This window comes from Mus caroli, chromosome 11, assembly GCF_900094665.2.
Source record: "Mus caroli chromosome 11, CAROLI_EIJ_v1.1, whole genome shotgun sequence".
Taxonomy (NCBI): domain Eukaryota; kingdom Metazoa; phylum Chordata; class Mammalia; order Rodentia; family Muridae; genus Mus; species Mus caroli.
Window position 1 is genome coordinate 6,983,036 of NC_034580.1, and position 7,475 is coordinate 6,990,510.

At 37.8% G+C, this 7,475-nt stretch overlaps 1 pseudogene; it reads right to left on the bottom strand.

Annotated features, from left to right (window-relative positions):
• Nucleotides 1–3,582: 3,582 nt before the first annotated feature.
• LOC110305997 lies at nucleotides 3,583–3,899 on the bottom strand (annotated as a pseudogene).
• Nucleotides 3,900–7,475: the final 3,576 nt, after the last annotated feature.

Genomic DNA, 7,475 nt, shown 5'->3' on the forward strand with positions numbered 1-7,475 from the left:
GTCACAATTATTATTTTCCAAGAAATATTGAAATTGGTTTTCAAATTTTTGTATCAAATTTAAGAGCATGTTAACATATATATATGTAAAATATTTGTAAATATATGTAAACTTGTAAATATATATACATTTATAGTGCAAATGACAGTATTTAACCAATGTTGAAAAATCCACAAAGTTATTTGCCTTCATTTGACCTGCTTAATTATAACTTCATTCAAAATGCTGTTATGATTTGAAATATTAGATTGATAGTTGGTCACTACTTTGAAGAAAAATAGAATTCCTTTAAATGAGTTGTTAAATCAATTTAAAATACTAAATCTATAAGCCAGCTTTACCTGTCAAGTTCTGGTACAAGTTTTGATTTTTGTTTTTCATTTTTCTCTCTCTCTATGTCTCTTTTTTTTTTTTACAAAACCAAAAGCTTTATTCAACATATCTTGAATATATATAATTTTATTTTCCAATTTTACCTCAATTAAGGTAGAGAAAATAAAATAATTGTTTAAAAAGATGCAACGGAATGCCACAAAGAATACACTTTGTATTGGTTACTTTTGTAAGTAAGTTTAGTTGGTCCACAATGACAGATATTGTGCCATCATTTTAGTGGATGTGTTCTTTGAAAGTATTTTATGGACAAGACTAATGAACCTGGGGCTTGTGGTATGTCTCAGTGATAAGGCTTAAATAACCAAATAAATCTTTCAGTAAAGCAGATTAGCTCTGACATAGGTGTGGATTTTAATATAATAGAGACTTTCTCATTGGTTGAGAAGTAGTACTGACATTTTTGTTTGTTTCTTCTGTTTTTGTGCATTTGTCTGTTTGTTTTTGCATTCAAACTTGATCTTTTCCTATTTAGTCAAACTCTTGCTTTTCTGGGTTTACTGACTGTTTTTGTGTCCACTTGATACAAGCTAGAGTTATCACAGAGGAAGGAGCCTCCCTGGAGGAAATGGCTCCATAAGACCCAGCTGTAAAGCATTTTCTCAATTAGTGATCAAGGGAGGAGAGCTCATTGTGGGTGGTGCTATCCCTGGGCTGGTAGTCTTGGGCTCCATAAGGAAGCAAACTGAGCAAGCCAGGGGAAGCAAGCCAGTAAGTAACATCCCTCCATGGCCTCTCCATCAATTCCTGCTTCCTGACCTGCTTGAGTTCCAGTCCTGACTTCCTTTGGTGATGAACAGCAATGTGTAAGCTGAATAAACCTTTTCCTTCCCAATTTGCTCCTTGATCATGATGTTTCGTGCAGGAATAGAAACTCTGACTAAGACACCAGATATGATGTTAGACTCCAACATTGCAGTTTGGATTATGCTAGTGCACCAGCTTTGAGGACTACCAAGAAAAGCTGTTGTGGTGGAGTCAATAATGCATAAGATTTGGGGATTGGATCAACATCTTATTCCCCATCACTGCAGCAAATAACACCAGAAGCCTCCTTCCTGCAGCAACCTGCTCTGCTTAATGGCGGATCAGTGTATGTATGAAGAGTTTGAGTCTCCTCTCAATTCAGGACAAACCTGAAGAGCAGTTTCATCTCTAGAGATGAAATTGTAGAATTCATAGTGTCATCGGAACTTTCACTCTGCTCGTCCCTGATTTATACCCTCCTCTCCTTAACACCTACAGAGGTGCTTTAATAAATGGCCTGTATTCAAATGTGCAACTTACACTCTATTTTTAAAATAGTTCAGCCAGTAACAACTCTCCTGCTTCTACCCTGCAAGAAGAAATGAGCTTATTAGAAATCTGCTGCATAAGATGATAATCTATAAATCTAATGCCAGGCCTTCCTTCCTGAATGCATTCCTAATTTCCACTAGTGATTTTCTTCTTCTTCTTCTTCTTCTTCTTCTTCTTCTTCTTCTTCTTCTTCTTCTTCTTCTTCTTCTTCTTCTTCTTCTTCTTCTTCTTCTTCNCTTCTTCTTCTTCTTCTTCTTCTTCTTCTTCTTCTTCTTCTTCTTCTTCTTCTTCTTCTTCTTCTTCTTCTTCTTCTTCTTCTCCTCCACCTCCTCCTCCTCCTCCTCCTCCTCCTTCTTCTTCTTCTTTTTAGATATTTTCTTTATTTTCATTTCAAACGTTATCCCCATTCCTCGTTTCCCCTCCAAAAATCCCCTATCCCCTCCCCCCTCCCCGTGCTCCATAACCCACCTACTCCCATTTCCAGTCCTGGCATTCCTCTATACTGGGGCATAGAGCCTTCACAGGACAAAGGGCCTCTCCTCCCACTGATGACCAACTAGGCCATTCTCTGCTTCATATATAGCCAGAGCAACAAATTCTACCATCTGTTTTCTTTGATTGGTGGTATAGTTCCAAGGAGCTCAGGAATACCGGTTAGTGCATATTGATGTTCCCCCTATGGGACTTCAGACCCCTTCAGCTCCGTAGGTATTTCTCTGTCTCCTTCATTGGAGACCATATGCTCTGTCCAATGGATGGCTATGAGCATCCACTTCTGTATTTTCCAGGCACTGGCAGAGCCTCAAAAAAGACAGCTGTATCAGGCTCCTGTCAGCAGGCTCTTGTTGGCATCTGCCTAGTGAATGGGTTTAGTGGTTGTTTATGGGATGGATCCCTAAGTAGGACAGACTCTGGATGGTCATTCCTTCACGATCTGCTCTGAACTTTGTCTCTGTAACTCCTTCCATGGTTATTTTGTTCCCCCATTCTAAGAAGGAATGAAAAATACACACTTTGGTCTTCCTTCTTCTTGAGTTTCATGTGTTTTGCAAATTGTATCTTGGGTATTCTAAGTTTCTGGTATAATATCCACTTATCAGTTAGTACAGATCATGTATGTTATCTCACTCAGGATGATATCCTCCAGATCCATCCATTTGCCTAAGAATTTCATAAATTAATTGTTTTTAAAAGCTGAGTAATACTCCATTGTGTAAATGTAAGAGGAATGGATTTTCTGTATCCATTCCTCTGTTGAGGGACATCTGGGTTCTTTCCAGCTTCTGGCTATTATAAACAAGGCTGCTATGAACCTAGTGGAGCATGTGTCCTTATTACAAGTTGGAGCATCTTCTAGGTATATGTCCAGGAGAGGTATTGCTGGATCTCCCAGTAGCACTATGTCCGATTTTCTGAGGAACTGACAGACTGATTTCCAGAGTGGTTAAACCAGCTTACAATCCCACCAATGCTGGAGGAGTGTTCCTCTTTCTCTGCATCTTAGCTAGCATCTACTGTCACCTGAATTTTTTTATCTTAGCCATTCTGACTGGTGTGAGGTAGAATTTCAAGGTTGTTTTGATTTGCATTTCCCTGATGATTAAGGATGTTGAACATTTTTTCAGGTGCTTCTCAGCCATTTGTTATTCCTCAGTTGAGAATTCTTTGTTTAGCTCTGTAGCCCATTTTTTAATAGGGTTATTTGATTTTCTGGAGTCTAGATTCTTGAGTTCTTTGTATATATTGGATATTAGGCCCCTATTGGGTTTAGGATTCATAAAGATCCTTTTCCAATCTGTTGGTGGCCTTTTTTTCTTATTGACAGTTACTTTCTTTCTTTCTTCCTTTTTTTTTTTTTTAAGGAACCATATTTTATTGGGGGAGGGTTCATCAATCCTTCTTGGCTGCAGCCTTCCTCATGGCTGCCAGCAAGTTGCTCAGCTCCTCCTGCTTTCTCTTGGCGCAGATGTGCGTGCCCACCCTCTTCTTGATGAACTTGAGTGAGCGCTTGTCCTTGGTCACTTTGAGCAACTCCATGGCTCACCACTAGTAGGGCGCTAAGCCACACACCTCCTGGATCATGTCCCCCACGAACTTGGTGTGCTTGGTGAGGTGCCCGCAGTTTCATCTGTGTCTCAGCTTGCTGATGTTTTTCTTCACCTTGTGGCCCTGTTGAGGCCCACAGCCATGGGGTAGCTCAGAGCCATGGCTGCTGCTCTCCGATGGTGGCCCAGACAGGAAGCTTATTGACAGTTTCTTTTGCCTTACAAAACCTTTGCAATTTTATGTTGTCTCATTTCTCAATTCTCGTTCTTACAGCACAAGCCATTGGTGTTCTGTTCAGGAATTTTGCCCCTTTCCCTATATCTTCACAGCTTTTCCCCATTCTCTCCACTATAAGTTTCAGCATCTCTGGTTTTATGTGGAGTTCCTTGATCTACTTAGACTTGAGCTTTGTACAAGGAGATAAGAATGGATCAATTCACATTCTTCTACATGATAATCACCAGTTGTGCAAGCACCATTTGTTGAAAATGCTGTCTTATTTCCACTGGATGATCTCAGCTTCCTTTTCAAAGATCAAGTGACCATAGGAGTGTGGGTTCATTTCTGGGTCTTCAATTCTATTCCATTGATCTATCTGTCTGTCACTGTATCAGTACCATGCAGTTTTGGTTTTTTGTTTGTTTGTTTGTTTGTTTTGTTGTTGTTGTTGTTGTTGTTTTATCAAAATTGCTCTTTAGTACATCTTGAGGTTAGGTATGGTGATTCCACCAGAGGTTCTCTTATTGAAAAAAGTTTTGCTATCCTAGGTTTTTTGTTATTCCAGATGAATTGGCAAATTGCCATATCAAACTCAGTGAAGAATTGTGTTGGAATTTTGATGGGGATTGCATTGAATCTGTAGATTGCTTTCAGCAAGATAGCCATGTTTACTTTATTAATCCTGACAATCCATGAGCATGGGAAATCTTTCCATCTTCTGAGATCTTTGATTTCTTTCTTCAGAGACTTTCAGAAGTTCTTATCATACAGATCTTTGACTTCCTTAGTTAGAATCACACCAAGGAATTTTATATTATATTATTTTATACTATTGTGAAGCATGTTGTTTCCCTAATTTCTTACTCAGCCTGTTTATCCTTTGTGTAGAGAAAGGCAACTGATTTGTTTGAGTTATTAATTTTATATCCAGCTACTGCACTGAAGTTGTTTATCAGGTTTAGGAGTTCTCTGGTGGAATATTTAGGGTCACATATATACTACCATATCATGTCCAAATAGTGAAATTTTGGCTTCTTCCTTTCCAATTTGTATCTCCTTGACCTCCTTTTGTCGTCTAATTGCTCTGGCTAGGACTTCAAGAACAATATTGAATAGGTAGGGACAAAGTGGGCAGTCTTGTCTAGACCCTGATTTTAGTGGGATTGCTTTGAGTTTCTCTCCATTTGTTTTGATGTTGGCTACTAGCTTGCTGTATATTGCTTTTATTATGTTTAGGTATGGGCCTTGAATTCCTGATCTTTCCAAGACTTTTATCATGAATGGGTGTTGGATTTTGCCAAATGCTTTCTCTGCTTCTAAAAGGAAGATCATGTGTTTTTGTCTTTGAATTTGTTTATATAGTAGATTATGTTGATGGATATCCATATATTAAACCATCTCTGGGATGAAACCTACTTGATCATGATGTTTTGATGTGTTTTTCGGTTTGTAAGAATTTTATTGAGTATTTTTGCATCAACGTTCACTACAGGAATTGTTCTGAAGTTCTCTTTCTTTGTTGGGTATTTTTGTGGTTTAGGTATCAGAGTAATTGTGGCTTCATAGAATGAATTGGGTAGAGCAAGTCTTGTTTCTATTTTGTGAAATTGTTTAAGGAAAATTGGAATTACGTCTTCTTTGAAGGTCTGATAGACCTCTGCAATAAACCCATCTGGTCCTGGGCTTTTTTTGGTTGGGAGACTATTAATGACTGTTTCTATTTCTTTAGGGGATATGGGACTGTTTGCATCATTAATCTGATCCTGATTTAACTTTGGTACCTGGTATCTGTCTAGAAAATTTTCCACTTCATTGAGGTTTTCCAGTTTTGTTGAGTATAGCCTTTTGTAGTAGTATCTGATGATTTTTGGATTTCCTCAGATTCTGTTGTTATGTCTCCTTTTTCATTTCTGATTTTGCTAATTAGGATATTGTCTCTGTTCTCTCTAGTTAGAACAAGTAAGTTTATATCTATCTTGTTGATTTTCTCAAAGAACCAGCTCCTGGTTTGGTTTATTCTTAGAATAGTTCTTTTTGTTTCCACTTGGTAGAATTCAGCCCTGAGTTTGAATATTTCCTGTTGTCTACACTCTTCTTGGGTGAATTTGCTTCCCTTTTTTCTAGAACTTTTAGATGTGCTGTTAAGCTGCTAGTGTGTGCTCTCTCTAATTTCTTTTTGGCAGTACTCACAGATATTAGTTTTCCCCTTAGGACTGCTTTTGTTGTGTTCCATAAGTTTGGGTATATTGTGTCTTCATTTCCATTAAACTCAAAAATGTCTTTAATTTCTTTCTTTATTTCTTCCTTGACCAATTTATCATTGAGTAGAGTGTTGTTCAGCTTCCACATCAACATTTGCTTTCTATTATTTATGTTGTCATTGAAGATCAGCCTCATTGTGTGGTGATCTGATAGGAAGCATGGGATAATTTCAATATTTTTGTATCTGTTGAGGTCTGTTTTGTGACTGATTATATGGTCAGTTTTGGAGAAGGTACCATGAGGTGCTGAGAAGAAGGTATATCCTTTTGTTTTAGGATAAAATGTTCTGTAGAAAGCTCTTAAATCCTTTTTTTTTTTTCATAATTTCTGTTAGTTTCATAGTTTATTTGTTTAGTTTCTGCTTCCATGATCTGTCCATTGATGAAAGTGGGGTGTTAAAATCTCCCACAATTATTGTGTGTGGTGCAATGAGTGCTTTGAGCTTTACTAATTTTATTTAATGAAGGTGGCTGCCCTTGCATTTGGAGCATAGATATTCAGAATTGAGAGTTCCTCTTGGAAGATTTTATCTTTGATGAGTATGTCATGCCCTTTTTTTTCTTTTTTGATAACCTTGGGTTGGAAGTCGATTTTATTCGATATTAGAATGGCTACTCCAGCTTGTTTCTGAGGACCTTTTGCTTGGTAAATTGTTTTCCAGCCTTTTACTCTGAGGTAGTGTCTGTCTTTGTCCCTGAGGTGGGTTTCCTGTACATAGCAAAATGCTGGGAGCTGTTTTTTTTAGCCAGTCTGTTAGTCTATATCTTTTTATTGGGGAATGAGTCAATTGTTATTAAGAGATATTAAGGATAAGTAATTGTTATTTCCTGTTATTTTTGTTGTTAGATTTGGGATTCTGTTCTTATGGTTATCTTCATTTAGATTTGTTGAAGGAGGAACAACCATATGAACTAATCAGTACCCCCAGAGCTTTTGTCTCTAGCTGCATATGTAGCACAGGATAGCCTAATCGACCATTGATGGGAGGAGAGACCCTTGATCTTGGAAGATTATATGCCTCAGTCAGGGGAATGGCAGGGCCAGGAAGCAGGAGTGAGTGAGTTGGAGAGCAGGGTAGGGGGAGGTTATAGGGGACTTTCACAGAGGAAACTAGGAAAGGGGATAGCATTTGGAATGTAATGAAAAAAATATCTAATAAAAAATTAAAGAAAATAATACATACGTGTCTTACATTAAATTCCTATCATTTGCAATGGTAGGTTATATCACTATTCAAGTCATTAAAAAGCATTTTA